The sequence below is a fragment of the Pelobates fuscus genome, chromosome 2 (assembly GCF_036172605.1).
Source record: "Pelobates fuscus isolate aPelFus1 chromosome 2, aPelFus1.pri, whole genome shotgun sequence".
NCBI classification, from domain to species: Eukaryota; Metazoa; Chordata; class Amphibia; order Anura; family Pelobatidae; genus Pelobates; species Pelobates fuscus.
In genome coordinates, this window is record NC_086318.1 from 286,173,475 (window position 1) to 286,190,395 (window position 16,921).

The following is a 16,921-nucleotide window of genomic DNA, read 5'->3' on the forward strand; positions in this document are numbered from 1 at the left end:
TCGCTTACGGCCATACCAGTCTGAAAATGCCTGATCTCGTCAGATCTCGGAAGGCATCCAGACTTGGGCCTGGTTAGTACTTGTATGGGAGACCAACTAGGATCCTCAGGTGCCGTAAGCTTTTGTTTATTTCTTTTTTGCATTATGATGTCATAATCAGACCACTTTTTTCCCTATGGGAGACCAACTAGGAACCTCAGGTGCCGTAAGCTTTTGTTTATTTCTTTTTTGCATTATGATGTCATAATCAGACCACTTTTTTCCCTATCCAGAAGCGTCTTGTCTTTTGTCGCAACCAGAGTTTGATATTCTACCAACATTACCGAGATCGCATTCTCTTAATTTCACTTACGGCCATACCAGTCTGAAAATGCCTGATCTCATCAGATCTCGGAAGCCTTCCAGACTCGGGCCTGGTTAGTACTTGTATGGGAGACCAACTAGGAACCTCAGGTGCCTTAAGCTTTTGTTTATTTCTTTTTTGCATTATGATGTCATAATCAGACCACTTTTTTCCCTATCCAGAAGCGTCTTGTCTTTTGTCGCAACCAGAGTTTGATATTCTTCCAACATTAGCGAGATCGCATTCTCTTAATTTCACTTACGGCCATACCAGTCTGAAAATGCCAGATCTCAGAAGCCATCCAGACTCGGGCCTGGTTAGTACTTGTATGGGAGACCAACTAGGAACCTCAGGTGCCGTAAGCTTTTGTTTATTTCTTTTTTGCATTATGATGTCATAATCAGACCACTTTTTTCCCTATGGGAGACCAACTAGGAACCTCAGGTGCCGTAAGCTTTTGTTTATTTCTTTTTTGCATTATGATGTCATAATCAGACCACTTTTTTCCCTATCCAGAAGCGTCTTGTCTTTTGTCGCAACCAGAGTTTGATATTCTACCAACATTAGCGAGATCGCATTCTCTTATTTTCACTTACGGCCATACCAGTCTGAAAATGCCTGATCTCGTCAGATCTCGGAAGCCATCCAGACTCGAGCCTGGTTAGTACTTGTATGGGAGACAAACTAGGAACCTCAGGTGCCGTAAGCTTTTGTTTATTTCTTTTTTGCATTATGATGTCATAATCAGACCACTTTTTTCCCTATCCAGAAGCATCTTGTCTTTTGTCGCAACCAGAGTTTGATATTCTACCAACATTAGCGAGATCGCATTCTCTTAATTTCACTTACGGCCATACCAGTCTGAAAATGCCAGATCTCGGAAGCCATCCAGACTCGGGTCTGATTAGTACTTGTATGGGAGACCAACTAGGAACCTCAGGTGCCGTAAGCTATTGTTTATTTCGTTTTTGCATTATGATGTCATAATCAGACCACTTTTTTCCCTATCCAGAAGCATCTTGTCTTTTGTCGCAACCAGAGTTTGATATTCTACCAACATTAACGAGATCGCATTCTCTTAGTTTCGCTTACGGCCATACCAGTCTGAAAATGCCTGATCTCGTCAGATCTCGGAAGCCATCCAGACTTGGGCCTGGTTAGTACTTGTATGGGAGACCAACTAGGAACCTCAGGTGCCGTAAGCTTTTGTTTATTTCTTTTTTGCATTATGATGTCATAATCAGACCACTTTTTTCCCTATGGGAGACCAATTAGGAACCTCAGGTGCCGTAAGCTTTTGTTTATTTCTTTTTTGCATTATGATGTCATAATCAGACCACTTTTTTCCCTATCCAGAAGCGTCTTGTCTTTTGTCGCAACCAGAGTTTGATATTCTACCAACATTAGCGAGATCGCATTCTCTTAATTTCACTTATGGCCATACCAGTCTGAAAATGCCTGATCTCGTCAGATCTCGGAAGCCATCCAGACTCGGGCCTGGTTAGTACTTGTATGGGAGACCAACTAGGAACCTCAGGTGCCGTAAGCTTTTGTTTATTTCTTTTTAGCATTATGATGTCATAATCAGACCACTTTTTTCCCTATCCAGAAGCATCTTGTCTTTTGTCGCAACCAGAGTTTGATATTCTTCCAACATTAGCGAGATCGCATTCTCTTAATTTCACTTACGGCCATACCAGTCTGAAAATGCCTGATCTTGTCAGATCTCGGAAGCCATCCAGACTCGGGCCTGGTTAGTACTTGTATGGGAGACCAACTAGGAACCTCAGGTGCCGTAAGCTTTTGTTTATTTCTTTTTTGCATTATGATGTCATAATCAGACCACTTTTTTCCCTATGGGAGACCAACTAGGAACCTCAGGTGCCGTAAGCTTTTGTTTATTTCTTTTTTGCATTATGATGTCATAATCAGACCACTTTTTTCCCTATCCAGAAGCGTCTTGTCTTTTGTCGCAACCAGAGTTTGATATTCTACCAACATTAGCGAGATCGCATTCTCATAATTTCCCTTACGGCCATACCAATCTGAAAATGCCTGATCTCGTCAGATCTCGGAAGCCATCCAGACTCGGGCCTGGTTAGTACTTGTATGGGAGACCAACTAGGAACCTCAGGTGCCGTAAGCTTTTGTTTATTTCTTTTTTGCATTATGATGTCATAATCAGACCACTTTTTTCCCTATGGGAGACCAACTAGGAACCTCAGGTGCCGTAAGCTTTTGTTTATTTCTTTTTTGCATTATGATGTCATAATCAGACCACTTTTTTCCCTATCCAGAAGCGTCTTGTCTTTTGTCGCAACCAGAGTTTGATATTCTACCAACATTAGCGAGATCGCATTCTCTTAATTTCCCTTACGGCTATACCAGTCTGAAAATGCCTGATCTCGTCAGATCTCGGAAGCCATCCAGACTCGGGCCTGGTTAGTACTTGTATGGGAGACCAACTAGGAACCTCAGGTGCCGTAAGCTTTTGTTTATTTCTTTTTAGCATTATGATGTCATAATCAGACCACTTTTTTCCCTATCCAGAAGCATCTTGTCTTTTGTCGCAACCAGAGTTTGATATTCTACCAACATTAGCGAGATCGCATTCTCTTAATTTCACTTACGGCCATACCAGTCTGAAAATGCCTGATCTCGTCAGATCTCGGAAGCCATCCAGACTCGGGCCTGGTTAGTACTTGTATGGGAGACCAACTAGGAACCTCAGGTGCCGTAAGCTTTTGTTTATTTCTTTTTTGCATTATGATGTCATAATCAGACCACTTTTTTCCCTATCCAGAAGCGTCTTGTCTTTTGTCGCAACCAGAGTTTGATATTCTACCAACATTAGCGAGATCGCATTCTCTTAATTTCACTTACGGCCATACCAGTCTGAAAATGCCTGATCTCGTCAGATCTCGGAAGCCATCCAGACTCGGGCCTGGTTAGTACTTGTATGGGAGACCAACTAGGAACCTCAGGTGCCGTAAGCTTTTGTTTATTTCTTTTTTGCATTATGATGTCATAATCAGACCACTTTTTTCCCTATCCAGAAGCGTCTTGTCTTTTGTCGCAACCAGAGTTTGATATTCTACCAACATTAGCGAGATTGCGTTCTCTTAATTTCACTTACGGCCATACCAGTCTGAAAATGCCAGATCTCGGAAGCCATCCAGACTCGGGCCTGGTTAGTACTTGTATGGGAGACCAACTAGGAACCTCAGGTGCCGTAAGCTTTTGTTTATTTCTTTTTTGCATTATGATGTCATAATCAGACCACTTTTTTCCCTATCCAGAAGCGTCTTGTCTTTTGTCGCAACCAGAGTTTGATATTCTACCAACATTAGCGAGATCGCATTCTCTTAATTTCACTTACGGCCATACCAGTCTGAAAATGCCTGATCTCATCAGATCTCGGAAGCCATCCAGACTCGGGCCTGGTTAGTACTTGTATGGGAGACCAACTAGGAACCTCAGGTGCCGTAAGCTTTTGTTTATTTCTTTTTTGCATTATGATGTCATAATCAGACCACTTTTTTCCCTATCCAGAAGCGTCTTGTCTTTTGTCGCAACCAGAGTTTGATATTCTACCAACATTAGCGAGATCGCATTCCCTTAATTTCACTTATGGCCATACCAGTCTGAAAATGCCTGATCTCGTCAGATCTCGGAAGCCATCTAGACTCAAACCTGGTTAGTACTTGTATGGGAGACCAACTAGGAACCTCAGGTGCCGTAAGCTTTTGTTTATTTCTTTTTTGCATTATGATGTCATAATCAGACCACTTTTTTCCCTATCCAGAAGCGTCTTGTCTTTTGTCGCAACCAGAGTTTGATATTCTACCAACATTAGCGAGATCGCATTCTCTTAATTTCATTTACGGCCATACCAGTCTGAAAATGCCTGATCTCGTCAGATCTCGGAAGCCATCCAGACTCGGGCCTGGTTAGTACTTGTATGGGAGACCAACTAGGAACCTCAGGTGCCGTAAGCTTTTGTTTATTTCTTTTTTGCATTATGATGTCATAATCAGACCACTTTTTTCCCTATGGGAGACCAACTAGGAACCTCAGGTGCCGTATGCTTTTGTTTATTTCTTTTTTGCATTATGATGTCATAATCAGACCACTTTTTTCCCTATCCAGAAGCGTCTTGTCTTTTGTCGCAACCAGAGTTTGATATTCTACCAACATTAGCGAGATCGCATTCTCTTAATTTCCCTTACGGCCATACCAGTCTGAAAATGCCTGATCTCGTCAGATCTCGGAAGCCATCCAGACTCGTGCCTGGTTAGTACTTGTATGGGAGACCAACTAGGAACCTCAGGTGCCATAAGCTTTTGTTTATTTCTTTTTTGCATTATGATGTCATAATCAGACCACTTTTTTCCCTATCCAGAAGCGTCTTGTCTTTTGTCGCAACCAGAGTTTGATATTCTACCAACATTAGCGAGATCGCATTCCCTTAATTTCACTTATGGCCATACCAGTCTGAAAATGCCTGATCTCGTCAGATCTCGGAAGCCATCTAGACTCAAACCTGGTTAGTACTTGTATGGGAGACCAACTTGGAACCTCAGGTGCCGTAAGCTTTTGTTTATTTCTTTTTTGCATTATGATGTCATAATCAGACCGATTTTTTCCCTATCCAGAAGCATCTTGTCTTTTGTCGCAACCAGAGTTTGATATTCTACCAACATTAGCGAGATCGCATTCTTTTAATTTCACTTACGGCCATACCAGTCTGAAAATGCCTGATCTCGTCAGATCTCGGAAGCCATCAAGACTCGGGCCTGGTTAGTACTTGTATGGTAGACCAACTAGGAACCTAAGGTGCCGTAAGCTTTTGTTTATTTCTTTTTTGCATTATGATGTCATAATCAGACCACTTTTTTCCCTATCCAGAAGCGTCTTGTCTTTTGTCGCAACCAGAGTTTGATATTCTACCAACATTAGCGAGATCGCATTCTCTTAATTTCACTTACGGCCATACCAGTCTGAAAATGCCTGATCTTGTCAGATCTCGGAAGCCATCCAGACTCGGGCCTGGTTAATATTTGTATGGGAGACCAACTAGGAACCTCAGGTGCCGTAAGCTTTTGTTTATTTCTTTTTTGCATTATGATGTCATAATCAGACCACTTTTTTCCCTATGGGAGACCAACTAGGAACCTCAGGTGCCGTAAGCTTTTGTTTATTTCTTTTTTGCATTATGATGTCATAATCAGACCACTTTTTTCCCTATCCAGAAGCGTCTTGTCTTTTGTCGCAACCAGAGTTTGATATTCTACCAACATTAGCGAGATCGCATTCTCTTAATTTCACTTACGGCCATACCAGTCTGAAAATGCCTGATCTCGTCAGATCTCAGAAGCCATCCAGACTCGGGCCTGGTTAGTACTTGTATGGGCGACCAACTAGGAACCTCAGGTGCCGTAAGCTTTTGTTTATTTCTTTTTTGCATTATGATGTCATAATCAGACCACTTTTTTCCCTATCCAGAAGCATCTTGTCTTTTGTCGCAACCAGAGTTTGATATTCTACCAACATTAACGAGATCGCATTCTCTTAATTTCACTTACGGCCATACCAGTCTGAAAATGACTGATCTCGTCAGATCTCGGAAGCCATCCAGACTTGGGCCTGGTTAGTACTTGTATGGGAGAACAACTAGGAACCTCAGGTGCGTAAGCTTTTGTTTATTTCTTTTTTGCATTATGATGTCATAATCAGACCACTTTTTTCCCTATGGGAGACCAACTAGGAACCTCAGGTGCCGTAAGCTTTTGTTTATTTCTTTTTTGCATTATGATGTCATAATCAGACCACTTTTTTCCCTATCCAGAAGCGTCTTGTCTTTTGTCGCAACCAGAGTTTGATATTCTACCAACATTAGCGAGATCGCATTCTCTTAATTTCGTTTACGGCCATACCAGTCTGAAAATGCCTGATCTCGTCAGATCTCGGAAGCCATCCAGACTCGGGCCTGGTTAGTACTTGTATGGGAGACCAACTAGGAACCTCAGGTGCCGTAAGGTTTTGTTTATTTCTTTTTTGCATTATGATGTCATAATCAGACCACTTTTTCCCCTATGGGAGACCAACTAGGAACCTCAGGTGCCGTAAGCTTTTGTTTATTTCTTTTTTGCATTATGATGTCATAATCAGACCACTTTTTTCCCTATCCAGAAGCGTCTTGTCTATTGTCGCAACCAGAGTTTGATATTCTACCAACATTAGCGAGATCGCATTCTCTTAATTTCACTTACGGCCATACCAGTCTGAAAATGCCTGATCTCGGAAGCCATCCAGACACGGGCCTGGTTAGTACTTGTATGGGAGACCAACTAGGAACCTCAGATGCCGTAAGCTTTTGTTTATTTCTTTTTTGCATTATGATGTCATAATCAGACCACTTTTTTCCCTATCCAGAAGCGTCTTGTCTTTTGTCGCAACCAGAGTTTGATATTCTACCAACATTAGCGAGATCGCATTCTCTTAATTTCACTTACGGCCATACCAGTCTGAAAATGCCAGGTCTCGGAAGCCATCCAGACTCGGGCCTGGTTAGTATTTGTATGGGAGACCAACTAGGAACCTCAGGTGCCGTAAGCTTTTGTTTATTTCTTTTTTGCATTATGATGTCATAATCAGACCACTTTTTTCCCTATGGGAGACCAACTAGGAACCTCAGGTGCCGTAAGCTTTTGTTTATTTCTTTTTTGCATTATGATGTCATAATCAGACCACTTTTTTCCCTATCCAGAAGCGTCTTGTCTATTGTCGCAACCAGAGTTTGATATTCTACCAACATTAGCGAGATCGCATTCTCTTAATTTCCCTTACGGCCATACCAGTCTGAAAATGCCTGATCTCGTCAGATCTCGGAAGCCATCAAGACTCGGGCCTGGTTAGTACTTGTATGGTAGACCAACTAGGAACCTCAGGTGCCGTAAGCTTTTGTTTATTTCTTTTTTGCATTATGATGTCATAATCAGACCACTTTTTTCCCTATCCAGAAGCGTCTTGTCTTTTGTCGCAACCAGAGTTTGATATTCTACCAACATTAGCGAGATCGCATTCTCTTAATTTCACTTACGGCCATACCAGTCTGAAAATGCCTGATCTTGTCAGATCTCGGAAGCCATCCAGACTCGGGCCTGGTTAATATTTGTATGGGAGACCAACTAGGAACCTCAGGTGCCGTAAGCTTTTGTTTATTTCTTTTTTGCATTATGATGTCATAATCAGACCACTTTTTTCCCTATGGGAGACCAACTAGGAACCTCAGGTGCCGTAAGCTTTTGTTTATTTCTTTTTTGCATTATGATGTCATAATCAGACCACTTTTTTCCCTATGGGAGACCAACTAGGAACCTCAGGTGCCATAAGCTTTTGTTTATTTCTTTTTTGCATTATGATGTCATAATCAGACCACTTTTTTCCCTATCCAGAAGCGTCTTGTCTTTTGTCGCAACCAGAGTTTGATATTCTACCAACATTAGCGAGATCGCATTCTCTTAATTTCACTTACGGCCATACCAGTCTGAAAATGCCTGATCTCGTCAGATCTCAGAAGCCATCCAGACTCGGGCCTGGTTAGTACTTGTATGGGCGACCAACTAGGAACCTCAGGTGCTGTAAGCTTTTGTTTATTTCTTTTTTGCATTATGATGTCATAATCAGACCACTTTTTTCCCTATGGGAGACCAACTAGGAACCTCAGGTGCCGTAAGCTTTTGTTTATTTCTTTTTTGCATTATGATGTCATAATCAGACCACTTTTTTCCCTATGGGAGACCAACTAGGAACCTCAGGTGCCGTAAGCTTTTGTTTATTTCTTTTTTGCATTATGATGTCATAATCAGACCACTTTTTTCCCTATCCAGAAGCGTCTTGTCTTTTGTCGCAACCAGAGTTTGATATTCTACCAACATTAGCGAGATCGCATTCTCTTAATTTCGTTTACGGCCATACCAGTCTGAAAATGCCTGATCTCGTCAGATCTCGGAAGCCATCCAGACTCGGGCCTGGTTAGTACTTGTATGGGAGACCAACTAGGAACCTCAGGTGCCGTAAGCTTTTGTTTATTTCTTTTTTGCATTATGATGTCATAATCAGACCACTTTTTCCCCTATGGGAGACCAACTAGGAACCTCAGGTGCCGTAAGCTTTTGTTTATTTCTTTTTTGCATTATGATGTCATAATCAGACCACTTTTTTCCCTATCCAGAAGCGTCTTGTCTATTGTCGCAACCAGAGTTTGATATTCTACCAACATTAGCGAGATCGCATTCTCTTAATTTCACTTACGGCCATACCAGTCTGAAAATGCCTGATCTCGGAAGCCATCCAGACACGGGCCTGGTTAGTACTTGTATGGGAGACCAACTAGGAACCTCAGATGCCGTAAGCTTTTGTTTATTTCTTTTTTGCATTATGATGTCATAATCAGACCACTTTTTTCCCTATCCAGAAGCGTCTTGTCTTTTGTCGCAACCAGAGTTTGATATTCTACCAACATTAGCGAGATCGCATTCTCTTAATTTCACTTACGGCCATACCAGTCTGAAAATGCCAGGTCTCGGAAGCCATCCAGACTCGGGCCTGGTTAGTATTTGTATGGGAGACCAACTAGGAACCTCAGGTGCCGTAAGCTTTTGTTTATTTCTTTTTTGCATTATGATGTCATAATCAGACCACTTTTTTCCCTATGGGAGACCAACTAGGAACCTCAGGTGCCGTAAGCTTTTGTTTATTTCTTTTTTGCATTATGATGTCATAATCAGACCACTTTTTTCCCTATCCAGAAGCGTCTTGTCTATTGTCGCAACCAGAGTTTGATATTCTACCAACATTAGCGAGATCGCATTCTCTTAATTTCCCTTACGGCCATACCAGTCTGAAAATGCCTGATCTCGTCAGATCTCGGAAGCCATCAAGACTCGGGCCTGGTTAGTACTTGTATGGTAGACCAACTAGGAACCTAAGGTGCCGTAAGCTTTTGTTTATTTCTTTTTTGCATTATGATGTCATAATCAGACCACTTTTTTCCCTATCCAGAAGCGTCTTGTCTTTTGTCGCAACCAGAGTTTGATATTCTACCAACATTAGCGAGATCGCATTCTCTTAATTTCATTTACGGCCATACCAGTCTGAAAATGCCTGATCTTGTCAGATCTCGGAAGCCATCCAGACTCGGGCCTGGTTAATATTTGTATGGGAGACCAACTAGGAACCTCAGGTGCCGTAAGCTTTTGTTTATTTCTTTTTTGCATTATGATGTCATAATCAGACCACTTTTTTCCCTATGGGAGACCAACTAGGAACCTCAGGTGCCGTAAGCTTTTGTTTATTTCTTTTTTGCATTATGATGTCATAATCAGACCACTTTTTTCCCTATGGGAGACCAACTAGGAACCTCAGGTGCCGTAAGCTTTTGTTTATTTCTTTTTTGCATTATGATGTCATAATCAGACCACTTTTTTCCCTATCCAGAAGCGTCTTGTCTTTTGTCGCAACCAGAGTTTGATATTCTACCAACATTAGCGAGATCGCATTCTCTTAATTTCACTTACGGCCATACCAGTCTGAAAATGCCTGATCTCGTCAGATCTCAGAAGCCATCCAGACTCGGGCCTGGTTAGTACTTGTATGGGCGACCAACTAGGAACCTCAGGTGCCGTAAGCTTTTGTTTATTTCTTTTTTGCATTATGATGTCATAATCAGACCACTTTTTTCCCTATGGGAGACCAACTAGGAACCTCAGGTGCCGTAAGCTTTTGTTTATTTCTTTTTTGCATTATGATGTCATAATCAGACCACTTTTTTCCCTATCCAGAAGCGTCTTGTCTTTTGTCGCAACCAGAGTTTTATATTCTACCAACATTAGCGAGATCACATTCTCTTAATTTCACTTACGGCCCTACCAGTCTGAAAATGCCTGATCTCGTCAGATCTCGGAAGCCATCCAGACTCGGGCCTGGTTAGTACTTGTATGGGAGACCAACTAGGAACCTCAGGTGCCGTAAGCTTTTGTTTATTTCTTTTTTGCATTATGATGTCATAATCAGACCACTTTTTTCCCTATCCAGAAGCGTCTTGTCTATTGTCGCAACCAGAGTTTGATATTCTACCAACATTAGCGAGATCGCATTCTCTTAATTTCACTTACGGCCATACCAGTCTGAAAATGCCTGATCTCGGAAGCCATCCAGACACGGGCCTGGTTAGTACTTGTATGGGAGACCAACTAGGAACCTCAGATGCCGTAAGCTTTTGTTTATTTCTTTTTTGCATTATGATGTCATAATCAGACCACTTTTTTCCCTATCCAGAAGCGTCTTGTCTTTTGTCGCAACCAGAGTTTGATATTCTACCAACATTAGCGAGATCGCATTCTCTTAATTTCACTTACGGCCATACCAGTCTGAAAATGCCAGGTCTCGGAAGCCATCCAGACTCGGGCCTGGTTAGTATTTGTATGGGAGACCAACTAGGAACCTCAGGTGCCGTAAGCTTTTGTTTATTTCTTTTTTGCATTATGATGTCATAATCAGACCACTTTTTTCCCTATGGGAGACCAACTAGGAACCTCAGGTGCCGTAAGCTTTTGTTTATTTCTTTTTTGCATTATGATGTCATAATCAGACCACTTTTTTCCCTATCCAGAAGCGTCTTGTCTATTGTCGCAACCAGAGTTTGATATTCTACCAACATTAGCGAGATCGCATTCTCTTAATTTCCCTTACGGCCATACCAGTCTGAAAATGCCTGATCTCGTCAGATCTCGGAAGCCATCAAGACTCGGGCCTGGTTAGTACTTGTATGGTAGACCAACTAGGAACCTAAGGTGCCGTAAGCTTTTGTTTATTTCTTTTTTGCATTATGATGTCATAATCAGACCACTTTTTTCCCTATCCAGAAGCGTCTTGTCTTTTGTCGCAACCAGAGTTTGATATTCTACCAACATTAGCGAGATCGCATTCTCTTAATTTCATTTACGGCCATACCAGTCTGAAAATGCCTGATCTTGTCAGATCTCGGAAGCCATCCAGACTCGGGCCTGGTTAATATTTGTATGGGAGACCAACTAGGAACCTCAGGTGCCGTAAGCTTTTGTTTATTTCTTTTTTGCATTATGATGTCATAATCAGACCACTTTTTTCCCTATGGGAGACCAACTAGGAACCTCAGGTGCCGTAAGCTTTTGTTTATTTCTTTTTTGCATTATGATGTCATAATCAGACCACTTTTTTCCCTATGGGAGACCAACTAGGAACCTCAGGTGCCATAAGCTTTTGTTTATTTCTTTTTTGCATTATGATGTCATAATCAGACCACTTTTTTCCCTATCCAGAAGCGTCTTGTCTTTTGTCGCAACCAGAGTTTGATATTCTACCAACATTAGCGAGATCGCATTCTCTTAATTTCACTTACGGCCATACCAGTCTGAAAATGCCTGATCTCGTCAGATCTCAGAAGCCATCCAGACTCGGGCCTGGTTAGTACTTGTATGGGCGACCAACTAGGAACCTCAGGTGCCGTAAGCTTTTGTTTATTTCTTTTTTGCATTATGATGTCATAATCAGACCACTTTTTTCCCTATGGGAGACCAACTAGGAACCTCAGGTGCCGTAAGCTTTTGTTTATTTCTTTTTTGCATTATGATGTCATAATCAGACCACTTTTTTCCCTATCCAGAAGCGTCTTGTCTTTTGTCGCAACCAGAGTTTTATATTCTACCAACATTAGCGAGATCACATTCTCTTAATTTCACTTACGGCCCTACCAGTCTGAAAATGCCTGATCTCGTCAGATCTCGGAAGCCATCCAGACTCGCGCCTGGTTAGTACTTGTATGGGAGACCAACTAGGAACCTCAGGTGCCGTAAGCTTTTGTTTATTTCTTTTTTGCATTATGATGTCATAATCAGACCACTTTTTTCCCTATCCAGAAGCGTCTTGTCTTTTGTCGCAACCAGAGTTTTATATTCTACCAACATTAGCGAGATCACATTCTCTTAATTTCACTTACGGCCCTACCAGTCTGAAAATGCCTGATCTCGTCAGATCTCGGAAGCCATCCAGACTCGGGCCTGGTTAGTACTTGTATGGGAGACCAACTAGGAACCTCAGGTGCCGTAAGGTTTTGTTTATTTCTTTTTTGCATTATGATGTCATAATCAGACCACTTTTTCCCCTATGGGAGACCAACTAGGAACCTCAGGTGCCGTAAGCTTTTGTTTATTTCTTTTTTGCATTATGATGTCATAATCAGACCACTTTTTTCCCTATCCAGAAGCGTCTTGTCTTTTGTCGCAACCAGAGTTTGATATTCTACCAACATTAGCGAGATCGCATTCTCTTAATTTCGTTTACGGCCATACCAGTCTGAAAATGCCTGATCTCGTCAGATCTCGGAAGCCATCCAGACTCGGGCCTGGTTAGTACTTGTATGGGAGACCAACTAGGAACCTCAGGTGCCGTAAGGTTTTGTTTATTTCTTTTTTGCATTATGATGTCATAATCAGACCACTTTTTCCCCTATGGGAGACCAACTAGGAACCTCAGGTGCCGTAAGCTTTTGTTTATTTCTTTTTTGCATTATGATGTCATAATCAGACCACTTTTTTCCCTATCCAGAAGCGTCTTGTCTATTGTCGCAACCAGAGTTTGATATTCTACCAACATTAGCGAGATCGCATTCTCTTAATTTTACTTACGGCCATACCAGTCTGAAAATGCCTGATCTCGGAAGCCATCCAGACACGGGCCTGGTTAGTACTTGTATGGGAGACCAACTAGGAACCTCAGATGCCGTAAGCTTTTGTTTATTTCTTTTTTGCATTATGATGTCATAATCAGACCACTTTTTTCCCTATCCAGAAGCGTCTTGTCTTTTGTCGCAACCAGAGTTTGATATTCTACCAACATTAGCGAGATCGCATTCTCTTAATTTCACTTACGGCCATACCAGTCTGAAAATGCCAGGTCTCGGAAGCCATCCAGACTCGGGCCTGGTTAGTATTTGTATGGGAGACCAACTAGGAACCTCAGGTGCCGTAAGCTTTTGTTTATTTCTTTTTTGCATTATGATGTCATAATCAGACCACTTTTTTCCCTATGGGAGACCAACTAGGAACCTCAGGTGCCGTAAGCTTTTGTTTATTTCTTTTTTGCATTATGATGTCATAATCAGACCACTTTTTTCCCTATCCAGAAGCGTCTTGTCTTTTGTCGCAACCAGAGTTTGATATTCTACCAACATTAGCGAGATCGCATTCTCTTAATTTCACTTACGGCCATACCAGTCTGAAAATGCCTGATCTTGTCAGATCTCAGAAGCCATCCAGACTCGGGCCTGGTTAGTACTTGTATGGGCGACCAACTAGGAACCTCAGGTGCCGTAAGCTTTTGTTTATTTCTTTTTTGCATTATGATGTCATAATCAGACCACTTTTTTCCCTATCCAGAAGCATCTTGTCTTTTGTCGCAACCAGAGTTTGATATTCTACCAACATTAACGAGATCGCATTCTCTTAATTTCACTTACGGCCATACCAGTCTGAAAATGCCTGATCTCGTCAGATCTCGGAAGCCATCCAGACTTGGGCCTGCTTAGTACTTGTATGAGAGAACAACTAGGAACCTCAGGTGCCGTAAGCTTTTGTTTATTTCTTTTTTGCATTATGATGTCATAATCAGACCACTTTTTTCCCTATGGGAGACCAACTAGGAACCTCAGGTGCCGTAAGCTTTTGTTTATTTCTTTTTTGCATTATGATGTCATAATCAGACCACTTTTTTCCCTATCCAGAAGCGTCTTGTCTTTTGTCGCAACCAGAGTTTGATATTCTACCAACATTAGCGAGATCGCATTCTCTTAATTTCGTTTACGGCCATACCAGTCTGAAAATGCCTGATCTCGTCAGATCTCGGAAGCCATCCAGACTCGGGCCTGGTTAGTACTTGTATGGGAGACCAACTAGGAACCTCAGGTGCCGTAAGCTTTTGTTTATTTCTTTTTTGCATTATGATGTCATAATCAGACCACTTTTTCCCCTATGGGAGACCAACTAGGAACCTCAGGTGCCGTAAGCTTTTGTTTATTTCTTTTTTGCATTATGATGTCATAATCAGACCACTTTTTTCCCTATCCAGAAGCGTCTTGTCTATTGTCGCAACCAGAGTTTGATATTCTACCAACATTAGCGAGATCGCATTCTCTTAATTTCACTTACGGCCATACCAGTCTGAAAATGCCTGATCTCGGAAGCCATCCAGACTCGGGCCTGGTTAGTACTTGTATGGGAGACCAACTAGGAACCTCAGATGCCGTAAGCTTTTGTTTATTTCTTTTTTGCATTATGATGTCATAATCAGACCACTTTTTTCCCTATCCAGAAGCGTCTTGTCTTTTGTCGCAACCAGAGTTTGATATTCTACCAACATTAGTGAGATCGCATTCTCTTAATTTCACTTATGGCCATACCAGTCTGAAAATGCCTGATCTCGTCAGATCTCAGAAGCCATCCAGACTCGGGCCTGGTTAGTACTTGTATGGGCGACCAACTAGGAACCTCAGGTGCCGTAAGCTTTTGTTTATTTCTTTTTTGCATTATGATGTCATAATCAGACCACTTTTTTCCCTATCCAGAAGCGTCTTGTCTTTTGTCGCAACCAGAGTTTGATATTCTACCAACATTAGTGAGATCGCATTCTCTTAATTTCACTTACGGCCATACCAGTCTGAAAATGCCTGATCTCGTCAGATCTCGGAAGCCATCCAGACTTGGGCCTGGTTAGTACTTGTATGGGAGAACAACTAGGAACCTCAGGTGCCGTAAGCTTTTGTTTATTTCTTTTTTGCATTATGATGTCATAATCAGACCACTTTTTTCCCTATGGGAGACCAACTAGGAACCTCAGGTGCCGTAAGCTTTTGTTTATTTCTTTTTTGCATTATGATGTCATAATCAGACCACTTTTTTCCCTATCCAGAAGCGTCTTGTCTTTTGTCGCAACCAGAGTTTGATATTCTACCAACATTAGCGAGATCGCATTCTCTTAATTTCGTTTACGGCCATACCAGTCTGAAAATGCCTGATCTTGTCAGATCTCGGAAGCCATCCAGACTCGGGCCTGGTTAGTACTTGTATGGGAGACCAACTAGGAACCTCAGGTGCCGTAAGCTTTTGTTTATTTTTTTTTGCATTATGATGTCATAATCAGACCACTTTTTCCCCTATGGGAGACCAACTAGGAACCTCAGGTGCCGTAAGCTTTTGTTTATTTCTTTTTTGCATTATGATGTCATAATCAGACCACTTTTTTCCCTATCCAGAAGCGTCTTGTCTATTTTCGCAACCAGAGTTTGATATTCTACCAACATTAGCGAGATCGCATTCTCTTAATTTCACTTACGGCCATACCAGTCTGAAAATGCCTGATCTCGGAAGCCATCCAGACACGGGCCTGGTTAGTACTTGTATGGGAGACCAACTAGGAACCTCAGATGACGTAAGCTTTTGTTTATTTCTTTTTTGCATTATGATGTCATAATCAGACCACTTTTTTCCCTATCCAGAAGCGTCTTGTCTTTTGTCGCAACCAGAGTTTGATATTCTACCAACATTAGAGAGATCGCATTCTCTTAATTTCACTTACGGCCATACCAGTCTGAAAATGCCAGATCTCGGAAGCCATCCAGACTTGGGCCTGGTTAGTATTTGTATGGGAGACCAACTAGGAACCTCAGGTGCCGTAAGCTTTTGTTTATTTCTTTTTTGCATTATGATGTCATAATCAGACCACTTTTTTCCCTATGGGAGACCAACTAGGAACCTCAGGTGCCGTAAGCTTTTGTTTATTTCTTTTTTGCATTATGATGTCATAATCAGACCACTTTTTTCCCTATCCAGAAGCGTCTTGTCTTTTGTCGCAACCAGAGTTTGATATTCTACCAACATTAGCGAGATCGCATTCTCTTAATTTCATTTACGGCCATACCAGTCTGAAAATGCCTGATCTTGTCAGATCTCGGAAGCCATCCAGACTCGGGCCTGGTTAGTATTTGTATGGGAGACCAACTAGGAACCTCAGGTGCCGTAAGCTTTTGTTTATTTCTTTTTTGCATTATGATGTCATAATCAGACCACTTTTTTCCCTATGGGAGACCAACTAGGAACCTCAGGTGCCGTAAGCTTTTGTTTATTTCTTTTTTGCATTATGATGTCATAATCAGACCACTTTTTTCCCTATCCAGAAGCGTCTTGTCTTTTGTCGCAACCAGAGTTTGATATTCTACCAACATTAGCGAGATCGCATTCTCTTAATTTCACTTACGGCCATACCAGTCTGAAAATGCCTGATCTCGTCAGATCTCAGAAGCCATCCAGACTCGGGCCTGGTTAGTACTTGTATGGGCGACCAACTAGGAACCTCAGGTGCCGTAAGCTTTTGTTTATTTCTTTTTTGCATTATGATGTCATAATCAGACCACTTTTTTCCCTATGGGAGACCAACTAGGAACCTCAGGTGCCGTAAGCTTTTGTTTATTTCTTTTTTGCATTA

General features: G+C 41.8%; 41 pseudogenes; all 41 read left to right on the forward strand.

Annotated features, from left to right (window-relative positions):
* The first annotated feature begins 2 nt into the window (after nt 1-2).
* LOC134596251 (5S ribosomal RNA) lies at nt 3-121 on the forward strand (annotated as a pseudogene).
* A 225-nt stretch (nt 122-346) lies between these two features.
* LOC134588107 (5S ribosomal RNA) lies at nt 347-465 on the forward strand (annotated as a pseudogene).
* A 468-nt stretch (nt 466-933) lies between these two features.
* LOC134588692 (5S ribosomal RNA) lies at nt 934-1,052 on the forward strand (annotated as a pseudogene).
* A 377-nt stretch (nt 1,053-1,429) lies between these two features.
* Nucleotides 1,430-1,548, forward strand: LOC134594733 (5S ribosomal RNA; annotated as a pseudogene).
* Nucleotides 1,549-1,773: 225 nt separating this feature from the next.
* LOC134594853 (5S ribosomal RNA) lies at nt 1,774-1,892 on the forward strand (annotated as a pseudogene).
* A 134-nt stretch (nt 1,893-2,026) lies between these two features.
* On the forward strand, nt 2,027-2,145 carry LOC134596420 (5S ribosomal RNA; annotated as a pseudogene).
* A 225-nt stretch (nt 2,146-2,370) lies between these two features.
* Nucleotides 2,371-2,489, forward strand: LOC134597468 (5S ribosomal RNA; annotated as a pseudogene).
* Nucleotides 2,490-2,714: 225 nt separating this feature from the next.
* LOC134595558 (5S ribosomal RNA) lies at nt 2,715-2,833 on the forward strand (annotated as a pseudogene).
* Nucleotides 2,834-2,967: 134 nt separating this feature from the next.
* On the forward strand, nt 2,968-3,086 carry LOC134589783 (5S ribosomal RNA; annotated as a pseudogene).
* A 134-nt stretch (nt 3,087-3,220) lies between these two features.
* Nucleotides 3,221-3,339, forward strand: LOC134589795 (5S ribosomal RNA; annotated as a pseudogene).
* A 377-nt stretch (nt 3,340-3,716) lies between these two features.
* LOC134595763 (5S ribosomal RNA) lies at nt 3,717-3,835 on the forward strand (annotated as a pseudogene).
* A 134-nt stretch (nt 3,836-3,969) lies between these two features.
* LOC134589240 (5S ribosomal RNA) lies at nt 3,970-4,088 on the forward strand (annotated as a pseudogene).
* Nucleotides 4,089-4,222: 134 nt separating this feature from the next.
* LOC134594813 (5S ribosomal RNA) lies at nt 4,223-4,341 on the forward strand (annotated as a pseudogene).
* Nucleotides 4,342-4,566: 225 nt separating this feature from the next.
* On the forward strand, nt 4,567-4,685 carry LOC134588497 (5S ribosomal RNA; annotated as a pseudogene).
* A 134-nt stretch (nt 4,686-4,819) lies between these two features.
* Nucleotides 4,820-4,938, forward strand: LOC134589336 (5S ribosomal RNA; annotated as a pseudogene).
* Nucleotides 4,939-5,072: 134 nt separating this feature from the next.
* LOC134588899 (5S ribosomal RNA) lies at nt 5,073-5,191 on the forward strand (annotated as a pseudogene).
* Nucleotides 5,192-5,325: 134 nt separating this feature from the next.
* On the forward strand, nt 5,326-5,444 carry LOC134588630 (5S ribosomal RNA; annotated as a pseudogene).
* A 225-nt stretch (nt 5,445-5,669) lies between these two features.
* Nucleotides 5,670-5,788, forward strand: LOC134595221 (5S ribosomal RNA; annotated as a pseudogene).
* A 477-nt stretch (nt 5,789-6,265) lies between these two features.
* Nucleotides 6,266-6,384, forward strand: LOC134595466 (5S ribosomal RNA; annotated as a pseudogene).
* Nucleotides 6,385-7,186: 802 nt separating this feature from the next.
* LOC134587849 (5S ribosomal RNA) lies at nt 7,187-7,305 on the forward strand (annotated as a pseudogene).
* A 134-nt stretch (nt 7,306-7,439) lies between these two features.
* On the forward strand, nt 7,440-7,558 carry LOC134588631 (5S ribosomal RNA; annotated as a pseudogene).
* A 316-nt stretch (nt 7,559-7,874) lies between these two features.
* On the forward strand, nt 7,875-7,993 carry LOC134588688 (5S ribosomal RNA; annotated as a pseudogene).
* A 316-nt stretch (nt 7,994-8,309) lies between these two features.
* On the forward strand, nt 8,310-8,428 carry LOC134595479 (5S ribosomal RNA; annotated as a pseudogene).
* Nucleotides 8,429-9,230: 802 nt separating this feature from the next.
* On the forward strand, nt 9,231-9,349 carry LOC134589049 (5S ribosomal RNA; annotated as a pseudogene).
* Nucleotides 9,350-9,483: 134 nt separating this feature from the next.
* LOC134588895 (5S ribosomal RNA) lies at nt 9,484-9,602 on the forward strand (annotated as a pseudogene).
* A 316-nt stretch (nt 9,603-9,918) lies between these two features.
* Nucleotides 9,919-10,037, forward strand: LOC134595232 (5S ribosomal RNA; annotated as a pseudogene).
* A 225-nt stretch (nt 10,038-10,262) lies between these two features.
* Nucleotides 10,263-10,381, forward strand: LOC134596016 (5S ribosomal RNA; annotated as a pseudogene).
* A 711-nt stretch (nt 10,382-11,092) lies between these two features.
* Nucleotides 11,093-11,211, forward strand: LOC134589050 (5S ribosomal RNA; annotated as a pseudogene).
* Nucleotides 11,212-11,345: 134 nt separating this feature from the next.
* Nucleotides 11,346-11,464, forward strand: LOC134588896 (5S ribosomal RNA; annotated as a pseudogene).
* A 316-nt stretch (nt 11,465-11,780) lies between these two features.
* On the forward strand, nt 11,781-11,899 carry LOC134595244 (5S ribosomal RNA; annotated as a pseudogene).
* A 225-nt stretch (nt 11,900-12,124) lies between these two features.
* On the forward strand, nt 12,125-12,243 carry LOC134588251 (5S ribosomal RNA; annotated as a pseudogene).
* Nucleotides 12,244-12,377: 134 nt separating this feature from the next.
* Nucleotides 12,378-12,496, forward strand: LOC134596512 (5S ribosomal RNA; annotated as a pseudogene).
* Nucleotides 12,497-12,721: 225 nt separating this feature from the next.
* On the forward strand, nt 12,722-12,840 carry LOC134595468 (5S ribosomal RNA; annotated as a pseudogene).
* Nucleotides 12,841-13,642: 802 nt separating this feature from the next.
* LOC134595414 (5S ribosomal RNA) lies at nt 13,643-13,761 on the forward strand (annotated as a pseudogene).
* Nucleotides 13,762-13,895: 134 nt separating this feature from the next.
* On the forward strand, nt 13,896-14,014 carry LOC134597632 (5S ribosomal RNA; annotated as a pseudogene).
* A 225-nt stretch (nt 14,015-14,239) lies between these two features.
* Nucleotides 14,240-14,358, forward strand: LOC134595490 (5S ribosomal RNA; annotated as a pseudogene).
* A 468-nt stretch (nt 14,359-14,826) lies between these two features.
* Nucleotides 14,827-14,945, forward strand: LOC134594193 (5S ribosomal RNA; annotated as a pseudogene).
* A 134-nt stretch (nt 14,946-15,079) lies between these two features.
* Nucleotides 15,080-15,198, forward strand: LOC134596958 (5S ribosomal RNA; annotated as a pseudogene).
* Nucleotides 15,199-15,423: 225 nt separating this feature from the next.
* Nucleotides 15,424-15,542, forward strand: LOC134595499 (5S ribosomal RNA; annotated as a pseudogene).
* Nucleotides 15,543-16,343: 801 nt separating this feature from the next.
* LOC134587962 (5S ribosomal RNA) lies at nt 16,344-16,462 on the forward strand (annotated as a pseudogene).
* Nucleotides 16,463-16,687: 225 nt separating this feature from the next.
* On the forward strand, nt 16,688-16,806 carry LOC134595255 (5S ribosomal RNA; annotated as a pseudogene).
* Nucleotides 16,807-16,921: the final 115 nt, after the last annotated feature.